We start from the raw sequence: 22,623 nt of genomic DNA, 5'->3' as shown, positions 1-22,623 counted from the left end.
GGATGGGAAGGGGAAACAAAGGAGGAGGCTACAATGCTTGATAAGAAATGTACTCATTATCTTGCCCATGTAATTGTAACTCCTCTGTACAGTATTTTCACAATAAAAAATAAATAAAAATTAAAAAAAAAGAAATCCAAGGATAAAGCCCAGTGGTAAAGGTAAAAAAAAAAAAAACTAGCAAAGGAAACAAGAACATAAAGAGTTAATTTGACATATCAACTTGGCTTGATGATAGTATCCAGATCTGCAGTCAAACATTACTCTAGATGTTTCTATAAAGTCATTTAGATTGGTGTTTAAATTGTGAAGTTTTCAGTAAAACAGTACCCAGTCAACTCAGTGTGAGTAGGCTTTATCCAGTAAGTTGAAGACCTTAGAAAAAACATGGACCACTTTAAGAAGGAATTCTCCCAATTTGGGGACTTCAACTGCAGCTATCCTCCACACTTCCAGACATCCCTGCAGATTTTGGATTTGTAACTATAACTACATAAGTAATTTCCTTAAAATATACATCTCTTTCAAACAAACAAACCACAAAAAGCACAGTGTCTTATATCTGCCCTTGGTGGAAAGGAGTTCCCAGGCCAGGCAAATGAGATGGAGGGGACTAGAATGAAGATTCCTGAAACCATTTAGAATTCCTATCAGAGATCACAGTGCTCTAAAATGAAAGATTCTAGGAGCCTGTCTGAATCCACACCTCTAAGAGAAGTTTCTTCTTCCAAGTACTGGCAGACAGACTGTTGAAAACCTGGCTTAGATATGAGGTTCCAATTATAAGGAGTCTAATGGGATCAGCCATATATTTGCTTCACTGTTTTCTAAATCACAGAAGGCTCGGTTCCAAACCTATTGAATTAGGATTTCTAAGAATGAACAATGCCTGAGTATTGTGCCAGGTTATTAATTTCTGCCAATATATATCTCTCCTTCCCTTTTTCCTTCTCTAAGAGTATCAATTTATTTACTATAGAGCTACAGTAAGATTCTAAGATTGTAGTTTTCAGACTCTGGCAACTATAGCTATATTAATAAGTTCTGCTTGGGGGAAGGGGGTTGAAGGGAATGAAAACAGGAAATAAACAAGGGAGGGGTAACAATATTCAACAAGAAATGTACTCATTACCCTTCTTATGTAACTGTAACCCCTCTGACATCACCCTTACAATAAAATAAAATAAAAATTTTAAAAATGAATCAAACAACTAAATTAGCTTATCAGAAAATATGTGCTTTTGAGAAAAGGCACCAGAATTTTCCTTTCTTAAGTCTTGTTTAAATAAATGTATTATCACAGATTTAAAAACATGAATAAGTCTGGACAAGAATAATAGAGTGTTGTGCAGAATTTACAACATCTACTTAAAGAAAAAGACACTTTTTTCCCTTGCCTTCCTCCTTTCTGATATCTAGAATTTAATACTTAGAACAACTCCTAACTCCTGCAAGTGTCATTCTAGGCCCATACTACCCATCTTCCAGTCTTCCTTAATGTGAAAGGAACATAAAATCTACTAACTAATTTAAGCTAATATTCTTGGAAGATTTTTATTTGTAACATGCTAAACCTAATACTGATCTATGAAATGTTTAAAGTACCACAGACACAGAGTATTGATGTGACTGCTGTATAACTACTGACTTAGAAGAATTTCAGTTTCATTTTTTAAAAGTATACTAAAGACTCAGTCATACCACTCACAGGCATCTACCCTAACTAACAGGAACCAGGATACATGCACCTCCATGTTCACTGCTGCACTGTTCACAACAGCCAAGATATGGAAACAACCCAGATGGCCCCACTACAGAGGAATGGATAAAAAAAAATTTGTGGTACCTATATACAATGGAATAATATTTAGCCATTAGAAAGGACAAAATAATGGCATTCACAGGGAAATGGATGGAACTAAAATAAATCATGTTGAGCGAGGTAAGTCACAATCAAAGAGACAAATGGCACAGTCTCCCTGATATTTGGATGTTAAATTCAAAATGCAAGGAGATATGACAAAGTCAACAGGACTCAAGAAACAGGACCTCTTCTTAATTTGTTCTTTCATTTTTAGATGACTCCATGTTCTTGACTTCACATATGGCATACACATGTGCACCTCTGAGGAAGCTGGGAGGAGGGCACAGAAACAGAGGGGATAGATGAAAAAATATAACAGAGGGGCCCATCAGCTGCACCGGACATTAATGAAAGTGAACTAAGCAACTCAAGGGCAGCGATGAGACGGAGGGATGAGAGGGAAAGAGGGAACAGTTTACACTAAGAAAAAGGAAAGAAATGTACATATCACCTGATTTGAAAAACATAGTTGGAGTGTCAAAGTTTATAGAGTTTGTAAGTTTTATAGACCATAATAATGGCAATGTGCCTTGAGAAGGTTAAAATGTGTTTGTGACTTTGGCCAAGTATCACTGACCCACAATACTGTGAAATTTGTGAAATTTGTGTAATTGCTTAATCTCAATAAAGAAAAAAAAATATACTAAAGGAGGTTGGGTGCTAATGGCTAATGCCTATAATCATAGCTACAGAGGAGGCTGAGAACTGAGGATCTTGGTTTGAAGACAGCTCTGGCAGGAAAGTCCATGAGACTTTCATCTCCAATTATCCCTCAGAAAACTGAAGTGGCACTGTGGCTCAAAGTGGAAGAGCACTAGCCTTGAGTGAAAAAGCTCAGAGACAGCACCCAGGCCCTGAGTTCAAGCTCTACAACTGACCAAAAAAAAAAAAAAATCAAAAGGGCTGGGAAGGTGGCTCAGTGGTAGAGCGCTTGCCTTACATGCCTGAGGCCCTGGGTTCAATTCCTCAGCACCACATAAGCAAAAAGAAAAAAAAGCCAGAAGTGGCGCTGTGGCTCAAGTGGTAGAGTGCTAGCCTTGAGCTGAAGAGCTGAGGGACAGCGCCCAGGCCCAGAGTTCAGGCCCCATGACTGGACCCCCCCCAAAAAAATAAAAAAACATCACACACACACACACACACACACACAAGATTACAGGGTGCTTTTACACAGGAAGAACCCTACCACACCACAGCATGGTAAAAGTATAGTTGATAATTATATATTTCAAAATAACTAGCAGAGAGGATTTCAAATGTTCCAACACAAGGTGCTAATAAATACTTGGGGCAATGAATATTCCAAGCATTCTTATCTGATCATTGCATATCATATACATATATGGAGCTACCATACTGTGTCCTAAAAATGTGTACAATTATTGTAAGCCAAATCAAAAAATACATCAAAAGTAACAAAAATTAAAAACTTTGGTGCTTCAAAGAACAGATAATCCACCTGTGAATAATGTATTTGTCAAGGATTAAATATCTAGAATACACTACACAATAATATAACGAACTCCTACAACTCAAGTGTAAGATAATCACTCAATTAAAAATCGACAAAAGCTTCAAACGGACTTTTCTCCAAATAAGATACAAGTAGCCAGCACATGAGAAGTTATTCAATATTTTAATGTTCAAATGAATGAAAATCCTAACTACAATTGTTTACAATTATGGAGAAATTGGAAACCAGTCTATGATTGCCCTGAATGTAAAATGTTTTACCCACCATAGAAAATAATTTAGTGGTTCTTTGGAATGTTAAACATAGAATTAACTTAAGATCCAGAAAAGCCACTTAGATATACATCCAAAATAATTGAAAACAAATATTAATCTTTGTAAAAGAATACTTACAGCAGCACTATTCACAATAGCCAAACTGCAGAATATCTGTGAATGTATAAATAAAATGTGCTATGTATACACCACAGACTACTACTCAGCCACAAAAGGAACAAAATACACATGAACTACAATACATATAAGTTTCAAAACCCAAGACACAAGAAGATCTTGCCAGCAGGTCCAGGGTTCTAAGTTTTATATTCTCTGTACTTTATAGAAAAGTGTTTTGTATACATCAATGTCTTCTACATTAAGTCTCTCATAATTTCATATTTAAAATGTCTGCTTTAAGAAATGGTATTTGTACCATCAAATTTTTGCCTCAATTTCTCAATGCATTAAATATGTTTATAAGGTCCTCTTATAGTGAAGAATACATAGCTTTCTCAGATGTCTGGTATAAGAGCTCAGTCTGAGAATTTGTTAAACACATTCCTGTCTTCCAACAATTGCAAAGCTGTGGCTAAAAATAGCTTGCTATTACATAACCACAGATTTGTACATTTTTATATACCATACATAAAGTTCTCTTTAGAAATATGCCACAGTGGAAAAAAATCATTTTTAAAGACAGAGAAACTTAATTATAATCTAAATAAATCCTGTTTTCAGAAGTTATTCCAAGGCTCCACAGTTACAATTCTAAAAAAAAAAAACTAGAAAAATTTATAACAAGTAACACCATAGCAACTGTCTTTAATTTTTTAAATAGCTTACTGAAATAAAGTATAGCATCCATTTAAGCGTAGAGGTCAGTGAAGTTTGACCACGTATTCCCCTGGGTGGCATCACCACTCAGACCCAGCACAGTCCTATGACCTCTCCCCCCTTTCCTACACTTATGCTCAGTCACAGTACTAGCCTTCCCTCCAGCGCAGGCAACCTCTCGGTTTTCTACAGCCTTGGATTAGATTTGTCTTTCTTTTGTACTAATTGTGCCTGACTTCTTTCACTCAGTGGAATATTTTTTTTCACGTTCATCCATGTTGTTGCAAGAATATGTACAATGAGGACTATTTCACAGTATGGCTATATGACTCCTCAATTTACTTTTCAATACCTTCATCTCTAACTCAGAAAATAGGTCTTTCTGTGGTTATTGTTAAGAACCCAAAGACTAGCTTTCCTTACATAAAATATCTATGTTTTATTCTGTTCAGGCAATGTGTTTTTGAGTTTCTCAAACTAGAGAAAAACTAATTATGTTGCGGTCACAACTTAATATGTTAAATTCTTTTTGAATTTTAAATCAAGTTTTGCCAGTTATGATACATACATAGAAAATAGTATTTAATGCTACATTGGGGACACTAAGCAATTGACTTTGGGCTCTGGCCATTCTAAGATCATTCAGTTTAAGCATCCTACTTAGAAAATTCTATTCCGTAAGTTAAAAGAATAGTCTTTTTTTTAATAATCTATATTTTTATAAAACAAATTTTATAAGCAAGTAAAAAGTTTATATAAAATATTAGCCAACAAAAATGGTTAGAAACTTCCTGAAGTCCTAAACAATGAACATGGCTTTTTATTTTCCTTTCTTCAGGTAGACTTCATCATTTCAAAAGAAAAACAAGTTGACCAATGATTAAACTGGCACTCAAGTGTCCAACCCAAGAACAATATTATGCAACTTATAAACCAGAAAGAGTCGCTCATTGCATTGTGCTCTTCACCTAGCAAACATTTACCAACCCACCCATACTATGCCAGATATTCCAGATGACAGGGAATCTTTAGTAAATAAAACATTTGATCATCCTTGCACTCAACACACTTATATCCACCATGGGGAAAGAAAGAAGGTAGATCCGTGGGACATTTAGTGTTCTAGATGGTGGAAAACAATAAAGATAATAAAACAAATCAACTAAGGGGAAAGAGAGACCTGGGAGACAGGGATGTCACTGAGGAGTCCCAGAGGAAGCACTGAGAATGTACCACAAGAACAAAGGCTGGTAAAGGGAAGAGAACTAGGCAGGCAGAGGAACAGCAAAAAGTCAGAAGTAGAAATGGGCTCACAAGATGTTGTGGAAGAGGAGGCAACTGTTCTCAAAACACAGCAAGGATATGAGAGAGTAAAGCAAATGGGCATCAGGGCCCACCCACAGTACTTATCGGGCCTCTACCTGCATGCTGAGTCTACTCACAAGCACATGGGGAGCCAAGAAGTGTACATGATACATTTTAAGAAAAAAAGCTAAAAGGGAGCAGTGAAAAGAAATCATCTGGAAAGTTTGACATAGACATTTTTCTTGATGTTGCAGAGCACAGATCTAGAATTATGATTGTTTTTAAAAGGTGGGGGGGCAAGGAACTAAATTTAACTTTCTACAACTTTTGATCACCCACAAAGGAACTATCAGCCCTAAAGCCCTATTAATCCTAAAGATCATTCCTATGTTAGCAGCAGGCACTAACATCTATATTACTCACTCTAAATGTTACATATAGCTGGCATAACACATATTATCTCATACAATTCCATAGCCCTGTGAAGTAATAATTACTACAGATGAGGAAACACAAGCTCAGAGAAATGAGCTAGGAATACATAACTAGTAAGTGGAAGAAGCAAGATTCAAACCCCCATCTGTATGACTCAGGCTCCAAGCTCTGTTAAGACCTTAGAATAGCTGCCTATATGTTCCTCATTTCAAGTGTTTACATATAGCATAAGCTGGCTGGCAGGAGTTGAATAGAAAATTTCTGCAAATGGATTAAAATGACATCAGTCTTTAAGATACCACAATTCATAAAAATTACTTTTTACTATTTTTTATAAATTTGTGGTTATATTTCCCAAGTTTCTACTTAAGTTTCTCATAACTTCAGAGTATCTAGAAACTTGGTATTCAAAATTATGTCAAAATATCAAATAACAATTATGACATAAAATGTTAAGTTCTCTATTGAATTCCAACGCTCTGGTTATCATTTCCATGATCCACTCTATTAGTTCCTATGTAATCTAGCTATTCTGTGGTGATTCAAACAAAGTCTCCTTATTTTCCTATGCTACCTGTGTGGAAAAAACAGAACTGTTTTCAATAAAGGAATGACCCTTCTAAATGACTACAAATCAGCATTTGGTACCTAAAAGTAGAATACAACCAGACACTGGTGGCTTATGCCTGTAATCCTAGCTCCTCAGAAGATTGAGATCTGAGAATCATGGTTCTCAGCCTGCTCATACAGGAAAGAGTCCATAAGACTCATCTCCAGTTAACCACCAAAAACCTAGAAGTAGAGCTGTGGCCCAAAGTGGTAGAGCACTAGCCCTGCACAGAAAAGCTCAGGAACAGTGCTTTAGGCCCTGAGTTCAAGCCCCATAAATGACAAAAAAAAAAAGTAGAAGATATAATTTTAATTGAAATCTGAGATCTAGGAAAATTCTAAGAGGCATTCCTGTTTATAATTTTTTTAGCTAACTGAATAAGGATACAGTAAGGTGTGCCCTCCACCATACTTCAAACAAAGCAAATGCTAATAGTTTGTTCTGCAGGGCAATTATGGGTCACTATAAGGAGGAACAGTCCAACAATCTGAGGGTTAATATTTGCATAGAAAATGTAGTGATTCTACATACAAAATTATTCCCTATACCTTACACTCTTTAGTATGGCTATTATCAAAACCAAAAACAAATATAAATAAAACAAAAAAGTTGGTAAGGATGTAGTTAGAATTGGGTGGGGGGCAGGGGGGAGGAGGGGAAGGGATGGGAAGGGGAAACAAAGGAGGAGGCCACAATGCTTGATAAGAAATGTACTCATTATCTTGCTCATGTAATTGTAACCCCTCTGTACAGTATTTTCACAATAAAAAATTTTTTAAAGGATGTAGTTAGAACCCTTAGCATTGATGATAGGAACATAAAAAGTGAAGCTGATATAGAAAATAATATGATGTTTTCTCAAAAAATTAAAAAGTACGATACAATCCAGCAACCCCATTTCTGAGCATATACTAAAGAAAAATTTAAAATGAGATTTAAATATATCTTTATACATCCACATTCCTAATAATTTTCTTTGTAACATCTAAAGGAGGAAGCAGTCCAGGTGTCCATGGACAAATGGATAAACAATGTACAGTGTACACATTATAGAATTATCACACTTAAATAGAAGGAAATTCTGACATATTGTACAACAGAAAAAAAAGCAGGATGATTCCATGTATATAAGGTTTAGAAAGTAGCCAATTTTATATAGAGGGCAGAATGGTGGTTTGGGGGGAAATAGGAAAGGGCAGGAGATAGAAAGCCATGGCTTAATATGTACATGGTTTTACAAGATGAAACCCTTCCAGAGATAGATGATGCGTATGTATAATGCAAGTCTATTTAGTGGCCCTTAACTATGCTAATATGGATAAAATGAGGCTTAGCATGTGTGAAGTTCTGGGTTTGATCCCAGCACAATCAAACAGTCAACAGACATGTAAGTTTTAAAATATAAATTTAAATATATTTTAAGTTATATTTTCTCTAAATATTGGAATACAACTTAATTAGGCTGACTCATACTATATAGTTGCCATGTCTTTTAACATGGATTCCTGAATTTATTGATAATAAATTCAAAGTGCATATATTTTTAGCTGGGTGCCAATGGCTCACAACCAAAATCCTAGGTATTTGGGATGCTAAGACCTGAGGATCAAGGCCAACCTGGGCAGCCAAATATGTGAGACACTTTTCTCAAATTAACCAGCAAAAAATGAGAACTGGAGGCATAGTTCAAGTGTTAGAGTGCCAACCATGACTGAAAAAACTAAATGAGAAAAAGAGGCCTGAAGTTCAAGCCCAAGTACTGACATGCATGACACACACAAAATATATATTCTTTTTTTGTTATTATTAAGTAGCTATAGAAGGAGTTATAATTCCGTAGGTCAGGTTATAAGTACAATTCTTCTTGGTCAGTGTCACCCCTTCCTTTGTTCTCCCTTTGTTCTCTTCTTCTGTCCCTACCCAGGTTACACAGTTCAGTTTTTACAAAATATACACTGAATATAAAGACTACATTTGCACACCCTACTTCCTTCCATTCTTAACAAAAAAAAAAATGGAACCATAGTATAAAGTAAAAAGGTATATCTAACAGCCTATTTTGCTTAATACTGCTTGTAGGATCCAAAAACATACTCACCATACATAAATGTACTCTGGGGCATCGTAACTAATTAATGAGAAAATGTTGTAATTAGAATCCAGTGATGCCAAACTGTGAGGTTATGAAAATACTCAAGAATTTCCAATGTAGTATTAGAGTAGAGCCCCTAAGTGATAGGGCCTATGGAGATATTGTGGACATGCCTCAAATATGGCTCTAAATTCTCTTAGGGCCAAAATAGAAAGGGAAATATAATCAATTATGCCCTTTTAATTGTCCACAAGGAAAAAAACCAACAACATGCAAAACACCGTTCTTTAGGGAAAACAAAATCTCTCTTTGCTCTTAGCTCTAATTTTCTCATCCAGGGTAATATATGTAGGGAAATAAGCATTATCATAAAGCAAAAAAAAAAATCATGTCATTAAAACCAACTTTTTAAATGCCTCCTTAGTAGAAAACAAGGGTATAATTCCAACATGCAACTGAGCTGAAGCCATTTCTAGAAAACCAGGAAAATAAAGTCTAGTCTATAAATGTCAACAATGGAGTTTTATCCTGGAAAACATTTTGAATAAGTAGAAAAATGGATAGATTCTAGTTTCTTTCAAAATAAAACTTTTACCAACCAGCTCCCTCCCCTCCCTGCAATGGGCAGAAATTTCCTCTGGAGATTTTGAAGCTAAGTATTCTGTACAAAATCTGTTGATATGTCAGTATTCTAAGCCATCTGTTTATCTTATTTCTAAACTTGGTATTCTTTTGCCAAGTTGAGAAACTAGTTTAAATAAACAGCTAAATCAGCTTTCAATAATAGGTCTTATCTATAATGGATGAAGTTTTCCCAATTCAAGCCACGCTTGTTACAGTTAGAATGTTCTTTAGTAATAAATCTGGAGGCAGAAACTAGCTCGGTTAGGTCCTCCTACCTATGTGACCTTGGGCAAGTAAATGATCCTGGGACCAGATCCTAGTATCCTCCTTTGTAAAACAAAGAATAGATTCAAATTTTTCAAATTATAGTTTGAAACTATAGTCAATGGAATTCCTTTGCTGATGAGAGGGTGTTTCTATTTTTATACATTCTCTGTACTGGCATCCTTCCCAATAAAGACTTGGAAAACCAGTCTAGATGCTGTACTGATTTAATTCAATAATTTTAATATTTTTAAACAATTCCTTAAAATATGTATACATTCAAAAAATAAAATATTCAAAATTAAATCATTTCTATCATTAAAATTATACTAAAAATTCTACTTATAACATCACTTATAATTCAGCTGTTTAGAATCCAGAATAACAATAACATCGCCATTATAAGAACATTACTAAAAGTGAAATTTGAGTTCTCAGAGAAAAGAAAAAAACCCAGTGTGGATTATGTAGCCAATAGTAACTTGGTAAACCGAAGGGTAGTGTGGAGATACCCTGTGTATATGTCTGTAGCCTGGTAGGGTCTGAGCTCTCTTCCCCCAGGGGGCACATTTCTCTCTCAACCTCTGAGCACAAATCTCATGCTTCATGTCATTCCTGTAAATACCTACTGCTTCCTATCAAGGTCCTTCTCATTCAAAACACTATACTACAAATCACCACACTCTCACTCTGAATTGTACACGTTACATACAAAGATTTCCTTAATAAAAACCCAATGTGTTTACCCTTATTATCTCCTTTGCATCTCACAACTGTGAAGCAGAAGGATGTCTCTTCAAACCTCTAGGATCAGCACTATAATCATGAGTTTGAGCAGGCCTGATTATAAAAATTCACACAAGACTCTATTTCAACCAATGGCTAGGTACAATGGCATACCCTTATCATCCCAGTGACAAAGAATGGCACAAACAGGAGGATCACAGTTGGTCCAGCACATGCGTAAAGTGAAACCTTGTTTTAAAAACAACAGAAAAGGGCAAGCAGAATAGTTCATGAGGTACAGTGACTGTTATGCAAGCTCCATGCCCTGAGTTCGAACCCCAGGACCAACAAAATCAACCAAACAAACAAAAACCCTGTGTTGCACAGGAAGAATGTGACCCTTGGAATAAAACTTGTTAAAGAACAAAAATAGAGTCTGAAACCCACTCTTTCAGACTCCAAAGAGTAGCTGGTGCATTTTCTATTATTGATGCTGTTTCCTCAAGCTATTACAACATTGGAATGTGTAAGAAATAACAAAGATTAAGAGTAAACTTTGAGATTTAGAGGAAAATAAGACACATCATCCTGGCTTGATGCTTTTGATGCTGGGATCAGGGCTGTAAGAGTAAGACAGAATATGCTGAGCAGCTGATTGAAAACACTCAAGTATAGCAAGATAGAAACTAAGAGAGGGGTAAATGTGAGGAAAAAAGGAACTGGTAGAGTAGCCCAGGCAGCGGAGTGCTGTTAAGCAAGTATGAGTCCTGCGTTCAAGTCCCAGAGCCAGCATGCACATATACACACATGCAGACATGCATGCATGAGCACGCACACACATACACCCATTTTCTTGTTCCTGAACAAGAAAATAATCATTCTTATTTCGCCACTCAAAGAATGAAGAAAAAGAAAGTGTGAAGTGAGGGGAAAAAGAAAAGAGAATGCTATATAATAGAAATAAGAAGAGGTAGGTAGCTGAAAGAGACATCATCCCTGACAAATGTCAGTTGATTTAAGTATCAAGAGGGTAGTAGTACTTAGATTGCACATTTGCAAGTTTGGTCTTGAAAGATGAAATATAAAAAATATTACAACCTATATAATAATGAATATAGTCACAGTGAGCTATTTGCTAAATTACAAAATATTTAACTTAAAATTTTGAAAGAAAATAGAAAATTTTATATTGTCTATCTTTCCAGGGACAGAAAATAATAAATGTACAAATGTCAAGGGAAAATGAACTCAGAGGTATAGAGATACTCACTGCAAAGAAAATGACATAAAAAAGTAAGATTTGAAATCAGATGCTGTGGCTCATGTCTGTAATACTAGCTACTCAAGAAGCTGAGATCTGAGGATTGCAGTTCAAAGCCAGCCCAGGCAGGAAAGTCTGTGAGAATCTTACCTCCAATGGACCACCAGAAAACTGGAAGTGGTGCTGTGGCTGAACATGGTAGAGTGCTAAGCCTTGAATGAAAAATCTCAAAGATAGCACCCAAGCCCTGAGTTCAAGTCCTACAACTCACAAAAAAGAATAATTTTATAGATATCAGATATTACAGATAGTTCTTTGAAAAATATACAATGTTCTAATAAGACTTATTAGATAAGGTAAGGATTCATTTGAAGAGAGAAAAACATATTCAGAAATATCCAAATAAATATTAGGAAAAAGGAAATATGAAAAAGTAGGAAATAATATGAAATCATAGATCCAATGTTAAGTTAAAAAGAAGCCAGACACCAGTGGCTCATACTTGCAACCTTAATCCTAGTAGAATGCTGAGATCTGAGGACAACAGTTCAAAGCCAGCCCAGCCAGGAAAAGTCCATGAAGACTCTTATCTCCAATTAGCCAAGAAAAAGCTAATGTTTAGGGAAGCATGGTTCAAGTGGTAGAGCACTAGCCTTGATCAGAAAAGGGTAAAGAACAGTGACCAGGCCGAGTTGAAGCCTCAGTCCCAATGAATACACATACACACACACTCACACACACACACATATGCACATGTATGTAGTATGTGTAACTAAAAGAAATAAAAGACTGCTATGGACCTTTATAGTAATTATTTCATAAACTTCTATTTGTCAAAACTGACCTCCCCCAAAAAAGAGTTAGGTGCTTGTAACCCTGGCAACTAAGGAAGCTAAGACCTAGAAGACTGGGGTTCAAAGCTAGTCAGAGCAGAAAAGTCCAAAAGATTCCACCTCCAATTAAACTAGCCAAAAGTTGGAAGTGACAGCTGTAAGCAAAGAAGCTGAGTGTCAGGTCCTGAGTTAAAACTCCAGCAGTGGGAAAGAAAGGAGGGAGAGGGAGAGAGAGAACTAAAATAGTCTCATAATCATTAGTTTTTTGAAACTCACAAAGATGGTTTTATAAAAAAAAGTTCTATTAAGTTTCCAAGGAACAGATCATTTCAATTTATACAAGTTCTTCCAGAGAACAGCAAAAGAGAAGATACTCTCAAATTCACTTTTTGAGGTCAGTATAACCTTGACATGAAATCTCAAATGAAGACAGAACAAAAATTACAAATTAATCCCACTTATGAACAAGGATGCAAATACCCAAAAGAAACTCAATTCAGAGTATTAGAATGCAACATGACTAAAAGAGGCTTGTTTTAAATATATAAGAATAGCCTATTAGGGGCTGGGAAGGTGGTTCAGTGGTAGAGTGCTTGCCTTGCATGCCTGAGGCCCTGGGTTCGATTCCTCAGCACCATATGAGCAAAAAGGAAAAAAAAAGCCGGAAGTGGCATTGTGGCTCAAGTGGTAGAGTGCTAGCCTTGAGCTGAAGAGCTGAGGGACAGCGCCCAGGCCCAGAGTTCAGGCCCACGACTGGACCCCAAAACAAACAAACAAACAAAAAGAATAGCCTATTAGAAAAAGTGTTAAGATATAATTTACAAAACATAATCACCTTAATAAATGCTGAAAGACCACTTGATAAAATCAAACACTTTCATTGTTTAAAAAAAATACAATATAAGAATGATCATTAATCTGGTAAATAGTGAAAATCTGGTAAGTAGTAGCTTTAAATGTCATTCCAAACAGTGAATCAGTAGAAGTTTAAAATGTGTCCTTTGGAGTAGGTGGGGTAAGGATGTAGCTCAATCACTTGCCTAATATGCACAAAGTTCTGAGTTCTATCCCCAGCAAAACATAAGCACTCATATCTTTTAAAAACTCAGGGACAAATTTGGATTACCATCATCTTGGTATCTACTCAACACTGCCCTTGCCAGTAAATAAACAAGGAAGAACAAAGAAAACTGCAAGGATAGGAAGAGAAAAAAATCGTAATTATGCATAGATTATGAAAGTTCACAGAGACTGAATCACAGTTTACTTTTATTATTTCTTTTCTTTTCTTTTCTTTTTTTTTTGTCAGTCATAAGGTCTGAATTCTGGGCCTGGGTGCAGTTCCTGAGCACTTCAGCTCAAGGCTAGTGCTCTACCACTTGAGCCACAGCACTACTTCCGCCTTTTTCTGCTTATGTAGTGCTAAGGAATGGAACCCAGGTTCTCATGCATTCGAGGCAAGCAAATCTACCACTGAGCCACCTTCTCAGCCCTACTTTTATTATTTCAACTTCTTCATTCCATGTCCAACTCTGCTAACTGCAATCATACATCTTCCTAGGTCATACTTCTAAAATGTATTAAAGACTCTGATGACCATCTGGCTCCAAATCCTATGCACAGACTTCAGTTTATATCTGCACTTCATGGAATGCTCAACACCCCTTTGCCTTCCTCATTCTATGCTATTTCTCAATATTCCCTGCTAGTCCCCTTTCTCACTCACACTTGCTTTTCAAGTTTCAGTCTTCATCCATTTTATCTCAATCTTTCCTAACTCTATATTTCTTCTACAAGGTATTATTCAGTCCTTGGGCTGTGATTACCACTTTTATTTAGGTGACCCACAATACTAATGGTTCACAAATTTTCTAGACAAGCAAGCACAAGTCAACATGTTGAAAAAATCTCATCTTAAGCTGGGCACTGGTGGCTTATGCCTGTAATCCTAGCTATTCAGTAGGCTGAGATCTGAGGATTGTGGTTCAAAGCCAACCCTGGCAAGGAAAGTCCATGAGATTCTTATCTCCAATTAGCCACCAGAAAACCAGAAGTGGCCCTGAGGTTCAAGTGGTAGAGTGCTCACCTTGAGCTGAAGAACTGAAGGACAGCACCCAGGCCCAGAATTTAAGACCCAGGACCAACAAACATGAACGCACACACACCCCCTCCAAACAACAACAACAACAAAAACATCTTCCCACATTCTAAATATTCCTTACCATATATACCTTAGAAGGCATATTATACCTTAGAAGGTAACTATCACCTTCTATCAATGATTTATGCCAGAAAGCTGAAAGTCAGCTGTATCTCTACCTTCAATCTATTATCAGGTCCTATTTATACTTTATTTTGGAAGCAGCTCTCTACTCTTTCCTTTGCTCTCAATCGCTGACTTGATTCAGGGTAAATAATCTCTCCTGAATTCCTATACCTAGCTGTCCTGCTTTCAGGCTTGTCCTCTAATCCTTCTCTCAAGGAGCAAATCTGATTAAATCTCTCCAGATTAAAATCTTTCAGTAATTTTTAACTGCCCAAGCTAAGTTTCAAACACTTTAAGCATAATTTAGAAAGTCCAGCAAAAAGACCCTGCTTCTATTTATTTAGATTTGACTTCCCCCACCATCTCCAGTCTTAAGACATGAATTGCTAGAAGGCATCCTTCTGTTGCTTTTGGGTTGAACCTTCTACAAGAATCTGTTTAAACACCATTCTGTTTGCTAAACAGGTCTGTCAAAGTAGACATTCTGTAAATATCTACTGAATTAGTCAAGGGAAAAAAAATACCAAGTACTAAGTGTCAAATCTGCAATGGACCACTGTAACAATATATCTGTTTGAAATTAAAGTGCAAGAAAAATTAAGCCTGACTATACAACTCATTGAAAACTCATCAATTATAAGCTCTACATTAAATTGTGTACTAGGAATGTAGTTGAGAACAAAACAAAACTGCATGCAGGTTACTGTGAACCACTATCAGATAGGAAAACTAACAGAATAGATATTACACATGACAAGCCTCATACACATACATACACACATATACACATCATGCTACTAATTAAAACCTTGTATTTTGCAGAAAAACTCTCCAAAGTTACCAAAATAAAATAGCTTAAATTTCATTTTCTTTGTATATATGACCTAGTGTTTCAAAATTTAATCTGTAGCAGATTTCCAGCTTTTAAATCCTTAGCTAAAATGATATATATCTAACAAGAAGAAGCAAATAAATTTTAAACTTTTTAAAGTAATTAAAATTTTCTTAGAATCCTTAAACCAGATAAATGGTAATATATTTGAATGATAAATATTAAATTATCCTTTCATTATATTATCCTTTGTTAAATTAACCTTTTAAAAGAAAATACATAGAGCTTAGATTATGATATTGTATAATTGTTCTGTTATTTTTACCCAATACTTGAAAGTATGCTTTTAGTGTATTTATAAACTACTATGAACATGAATACATTGCTGTTAGTATGGAAAACCTTTAAAAGCTTTTTTACTTCCCTGTATTCTGCAAGATGTACAACTGTAATTAAGTGACAGGAGTCACTTTTACCACCACCAAAATCCAAAAACAATTTTATATATATTATGTATTATATATTTTTTTCAATAATTCCTGAAGAGGAGACCAAAGTCCAACAACTACATTCACAATAGTACAAGTTCCAACTCTAATCTAGGAAAAGCATTACTAGACAGTGGCTGAAATAGCCCTCTGGTATTCCTGTTCACATTAAATACCTAATAAATCTAAATCTAGCCAATGTGCCAAGTCATCAGCTTCAGTGCTACTATCAAATATTATGTGGAGGAGAGATTGCCTTTGTGTCAAAAGGAAACCGAAGTTTACATTTAGATCCTCATACTCTAGCCAGCACATCAACTCACTTCAAGTATTTTCCTTCTTTGAAAAAGCTTCCTACTGATGCAATGCCAAGACTTCCAAATCAAATGCCTTAATTTTGTCCTCAGACCTAATTAAAAGTAAGAAACTTTTAATAACTTTAACAACTCTGAAGATCTCTATCCAGGCCATATTTCTCATCTGACCACCCTTCTTTTAAATCCAGAAAAACAACAACAACAACAACAAAAACACAGCAAAATTAAAAACATGGAACAACTAGCCACATGCTCTGAATGCTAGGGAAACGTGATTCCCCACTGGCTTAGGTTACAAAGAAAGTCTATGAGTAATCAAAAATCCTAAATGAAAACATGAAAGTTGAGAGCCACCCCCCAAAAAAAATGATTATTTCCTGGTCTCCTCAGTCCAATCATGCTTTTCCCCTTGCAATTTTTGTCATTTCAGCGGTGCTAAGTTCATCTCAATGTCAGCCAGAGCAGAAGCATGCAAAGAATCAGTAACTTGGAAGGTTATTTAGGACAATAATGTCTTTTACTGTTTTACTCCTCCCACTCCAGCTCCACTTGACCTAATACTAATATTTAGCTGGAAAAAAAAAATCAGCCAACAGGAATTTCCCCAGGGGCTCTTCCTGAAACCCAAGGCAAAACTATACCCAGCAGGAAGACCCCCCAAAGTGGAAAGGAGGAGCTGGGTCTCTCCCTGGCACACCCTTCCCCAAGAACTCGTGGCCACACTGGATTTAGCATACATGTCCAACTATTCTTGGATCTATTCACAGCCTTGATTCACATCTGGATGCCCTGCCCCCTCCTCACTCCCCGGTGTCCTCAGTCGCCCCTGAGGCTGTCCCACAAAGCCAAAGAAGGGACAAGGACATGGACAGACGCACAGAGACAGACACACACACACACACACACACACACACACACACACACACACACACACACACACACACACACACACCTGGGCAGGTTGCAAAGCCCCTGGCTGAAGCACTCCACTCCTTGTTCCTCTGCAAGCTCCAGCACCAGTGAGTTCGGCCTGTTCCTCCTAGTCCTCCCCGCCAACTGGACTGATCCTGGAGGTTACACCCAGGGCGGCACCGCAAGGTCTCCAGAAGTCACCTTTGGGGCCCGCCCCTGGCTCCAGCAAGGTAGCAGCGCCAGCCTCCCTCGCCTCCCCGCGGGAGATCGCGTGGAGGTGCGGCCCGACCGCCCCCGGACTCCTTGCCGCGCCCTGGCCCCGGCCGCAGAGGTCCGCGCGGCGCTGGCCTCCGACTGCAACCACCCAGCCACCGTCCCTGGGGCTCCCCTAGCCGAGTGCAGCGCAGCCTGGAACCGCGCCGTGTGGCCCGCAGCAGGAGCCAGCGGCTCTTCCCGCAGCCAGTCGTTCTGACTCCCTCCTCCCTTCTTTAGCAGGTAGGGATGGACCCACGGGAGGGCAGGGAGATCCAGCCCAGCCAGGAGAGGAGAGGAGAAGAAGGAGCAGAGCTGAGTCCAGGGAACTGAGCTGGAATTCTCCAAGGGAAGCTAGGAAACAGCTACTTGCTCTTGGCTCCGCAAGGTCCTAGCGTAGCCGGGTGCTCAACCCCCTCCTAAAGACTCCAGGCCTGGTAACTTTTAAAGGGCAACCCACCCCTCAGGAAACACCAGGAAGCAAAGGAGTCGTCTCTCCAACCTTGCCTGCAACACTGAGTCTTTACTGAGAGTTCACTATGAATCAGTCTTCACCAATTTATTGTTTATATCCTACTTACAGGCGATTTGAGCAGTAAAGGCAAACAACAGTGTTTTGTCCTAGGCAAGTAAAAGAGGATTTCCTTTAACAGCCAGGCTTGGAGGGTACATGGGGCTCCAAGGAAATAATGCATAAAATTACAAATATATAAATATACAGAAAGATAGTCAAGTTAATGAGAATTCTAGTTAACTATAACACTTAAGTTAAACAAAACAAGGTTTGTTCCAATATAAAGTTATTTAAACCTTTCAAAAATCTATTCTCTTATCTTTGAGTATCTCGGATAATAACAAACTGAATACTAGCAAGTTACTGAGATACTCTGCAGTCATTGGCAGCTAGAATTGCACTACAAATGTAAAATGTATGCAAGACATTGAAGGCTTACTGGGGATATGTGGAATGTCTGTGAAATTTGAGGTTTCACTGTGTCTTTGAAAAGGCACTTTGTTCCCTGCTCCCACCCCCATTCTAAATTGATAACTAAGCATTCTTGTGCTTGGAAAAGTCACATTTATCACCAAAGGATTGCCCCTGCCACAGAATCTTTCTCTAGACCCAGAGAATTGAAAAATGAATTCAGTTTACAGAAGCAGAACTAACAACATAGCGAAGAAAACAAGATTTTGTTTTACAAGGCAATTAACAGGACACCTAAAACTTGCAAGGCACTGTTATAGACACTTCATTTGAAACAACTGATTTGTATTCTCATTTTCAGAGTTGGAAATGGCATTCCTAAATATATATTAATTTGTTCCAGGTTGAATATCTGAGTTTATATTCAGATTCATCTAACACTAAAGTTTGTGTTCTTTCCTTTGTACATTTATTCATTCACTCAAATATTTATTAACAACTTACTATATGCCAAGTACTATGTTATAAAAATAATATATAGTTGTTTCCTTAAGGAGCTCTAGTTTAGTGAATATGTATTGATACAACATGACCAATTCTATGATTACAAGGAACTCCTGGAACAACATAAGAGACACCTAACCTAGTTTTGAAGGGTGGAGTCTGAAATTAGGAAATGGTGGCAGTCTTGTCAGTGCAATCCTGGGAACTTTATCCTGAAGAACATCAACAGAGAATGTGTCTACTGGGATGGGGGGAAGGGAAGTAAAGAGTCATAGGCAGCTGGGATAGACGACACCAGATTGAAAGGACTTAATCAAAGGTTGGATGATTAATAAAAAAAAAAAAAGGAACCAAAGACAACTGCTGTGATCCTGGCTTGAATCACTTACCAGGCAGAACTTCTATGAGACAAATGGGTATCTTAGTTTTAGAAACACTGCTTTTGAAATCCATAGAATCATAAATAAATTTTGCAAAAAGCAGCTGGCTATAATGGTTCTGTGCAAGGAGAAGTCTGAACAATTTCTAGTTAATGAGATGGGTGAGTTCATCTAGGGAGATGAGAAGATCTAAGAAAAAGTCTCCTACAGAAACTTAGGGAATGCTGATATTTAAGGCATAGGCAGAAGAAAACAAGCTTGAGAAGGTGACTGTGTAAGGAACTAAGTAACCATAAAAGAGAAGATGAAAGAAGGTACCATGGAGGCCACAGAGAAATCCAAAAGCCAGGAAATAGTCAAGTGCCGAGTCATTTAAAGGTCAAGCAAGATAACTGAAAAGCAACCAGTGATTTAGCAATAAGGAGACACTGGCAACAATAATTTCAGCTGGGAAATGAAAGAGAACACATTATATTAAAAACAAAAAAAAGTGGAACTAGAAAGGCTTATATACAGATAAAGGTTAGAAAGGAATAGAGAACTAAAAAGAAGAGAGGAGCTACTTTTAAAAAGCAAAATAGAAGACAAAAGCTTCTAAGAGAAGGATAGGGGGTAAAACATATACAAATTGTGGTGAGGGCATACAGGGAGTTGATGGTGTATCAATGGCTGTCTACTACATTTTTGAGAAGGAAATAGGGACACAGCAGAGATGAAAGCTTTGGAGGGGTGAAGGCCTTCTGTACATAACAGGAAATAAGAGGAGAGGGATTAAAAATATTCCAGCACAGGAAGCTAAACATCAAGGCCATGACTTGGATAGTCATGAGTCCACAAATGACTTCTCTTCAAAAGTGATCAGGCTTCTGTCCAAAGAAGAAACAGAAATTCAGATGGCTCCGGTTTACAGTCTGGATCTTTCCATTCTACCACACACAGCACCATTATTACTCACTCATATATCTGGGTCACATCTCTTCAACAGGCAAGGAGTTTAACATCAAAGTATAAAATGTTTTATAAGTGAGCTTAAGCCAACTTCAAATAGACAAGTTCCTGAGTTGGAAAAACTGGTTTGACTAAGACCATGGGAGCTCTATGATACAAAGAAAAAGAATACAGCAGTGATGGCTTCCACATGACATTTTAACCACATTTGAGATTGTCCTCTGTCTATATTGAGGAAAATAAAAGAAACAGAAGTAACTCATGAAGTCAGTTTTTAGCCTTTTGAATGAAACTCTCAGACAAGGTTAAAGAAAACATAAAGCGGGCTGGGAAGGTGGCTCAGTGGTAGAGTGCTTGCCTCACAAGCATGTGGCCCTGGGTTTGATCCCTCAGCACCACATTAGAAGAAAAAGCCAGAAGTGGTGCTATGGCTCAAATGGTATACTGCTAGCCTTGAGCTGAAGAGCTGAGGGACAGTGCCCAGGCCCTGAGTTCAAGCCCCACGACCAACCAAAAAAAAAACAAAAAAACAAAACACATAGCATTAATATATTTCCAAGTTTTCTGCCCTAAAAATAGTCTACACATTTTTAGCTTATTTTATAAACTGCACTTTTCTCTTTGTTTACAAATAAAATCTACCTCTAAGCTCATTTTTCATTTACCTATAGGTTGAAATGGGCATTTAACTCTGTGTAGGTTCTATCAGAGCATCTCCCCAAGCAGAAAGCACCCAAAAATCACAGAAAAGGCAGGCACAAGACTGAGGCACAAATACCTACACCTACTGAGCCAGTATATTCTTCTTGTGGATAATTATACCAACTTTCACTTCTGGTTTTCTTGTTAGTAAGCAGGATATTAAAAATAATAAATCAGAAGAGATCAGTAATTCCACTTGTAAGGGCAGGCACAGTTAATATAAAAATCAAGAAGTAATGCTTAAAGACAGATAGATACAATCAACAATTCAAAAGTAATGTATCTAGCCAACTTAGTTGAAAAACATACAGACCCATTCACATTATTCTCTGGTTTATCCGATAAACAGACACAGTAATTATGAACAACAGCAACAAAAAGATAAATAATACTAATCAAAATGAACTCCAAGATATGGAAACATGAGGGTTTTTTCTTTTTGCTTTTAATGTACTATGTGAAGTTATTTCTTTTTTCTTTCATTTTTTTTATTTTGGTACCCTGTGTCTTATATATACACATTCGTATACATATACGTTTATATGATTTGGGGAATGAAAGGAAAATAAATGGTGAGACAAAGGGTGAACCAAATGCAACAGCCATATTCACAAGATATTATGCTGGAAATGAACTTTACAACTTGGGGGAATGAGTGGGGGTGGAGAAAAGTGGGAGAAAATAAGGAGAGAAGGGGTAACAATGTTTGACAAGAAATAAGAAATGTGCTCATTATGTTATATATCTAACATAATTATAATTTTAATGTATAAGAATATAAAAACAGAAAAAGTTCTTAAAAGTAATGAATTGAAAACTATCAATTTTAAAAAAGATAATCCAGGATGTCTAACAATTGTAAATTTTAAAGTTTTATGTTAAGAAGGAAATGTGTAGGATGCGGTTTAGCTCAATGATAAACATAAGGCCCTAAATTCCATCCCCAGCATTATAAAAAGGAAAAAAAAGTGAATGTTTAACATTCTAAATAAATGCCAACAGAGGAGTGTTATGGGTCAAGCCTACAATAATCCCACCTCCTTAGAAGCCACAAAATGGAAGAAGGAATGAGGCCCAAGGCCAGGCCAGGCAAAAAGTTAGCTAGATCCTATCTCAACAAGCACGCAAGTATAGTGCTATGGCACATGCTTGCAATCTTAGTTACATGGGAAACATAAATAGGAGGACCCAAAGTCCTACTGTTCTAGACAAAAAACACAAGAACCTATCTGAAAATTAACTAGAATAAAAAGGGCAAGGGATATGGGTCAAGTGGTAGAATGCTTGCCTAGCAAATATAAAGTCCTGAGTACAAACCTCTGTACCACACACACAAAAAAGAGCCAAGAAAAATAATTAGAATAAAAACAGGTTTACTGCCATAGGAAGTAAGGTCACTTACACCTTTCTAACCCATCTCTTATAACAGGTACAACAAAGGTGTTTGGCTACTATGATCTCATTTACTCTTCAAAATAACCTTTAATCATTTTACCCCACTTTAAAAAGGAGAGAGTATCA

General features: G+C 37.1%; 1 protein-coding gene across 2 annotated transcripts in view; it reads right to left on the bottom strand.

Annotated features, from left to right (window-relative positions):
• The window catches only part of Osbpl1a (oxysterol binding protein-like 1A), a 177,167-nt gene that overhangs the window by 82,435 nt on the left and 72,109 nt on the right, over positions 1–22,623 (bottom strand). Inside the window, exon 1 of one of the 2 annotated variants that reach the window (XM_013014931.1) lies at positions 17,432–17,510. The exons of the other annotated variant lie outside the window; for it this stretch is intronic. The gene's annotated coding sequence lies outside the window, so the exon portion shown is untranslated. Of the gene's footprint in view, positions 1–17,431; positions 17,511–22,623 lie in introns of those variants that run through there. 2 annotated transcript variants of the gene reach the window in all.

Source organism: Dipodomys ordii, unplaced genomic scaffold, assembly GCF_000151885.1.
Source record: "Dipodomys ordii isolate 6190 unplaced genomic scaffold, Dord_2.0 Scaffold25, whole genome shotgun sequence".
In the NCBI taxonomy this organism is placed as follows: Eukaryota; Metazoa; Chordata; class Mammalia; order Rodentia; family Heteromyidae; genus Dipodomys; species Dipodomys ordii.
Note: the sequence above shows the minus strand (reverse complement) of the source record. Positions and strands in the feature narration are given on the sequence as shown.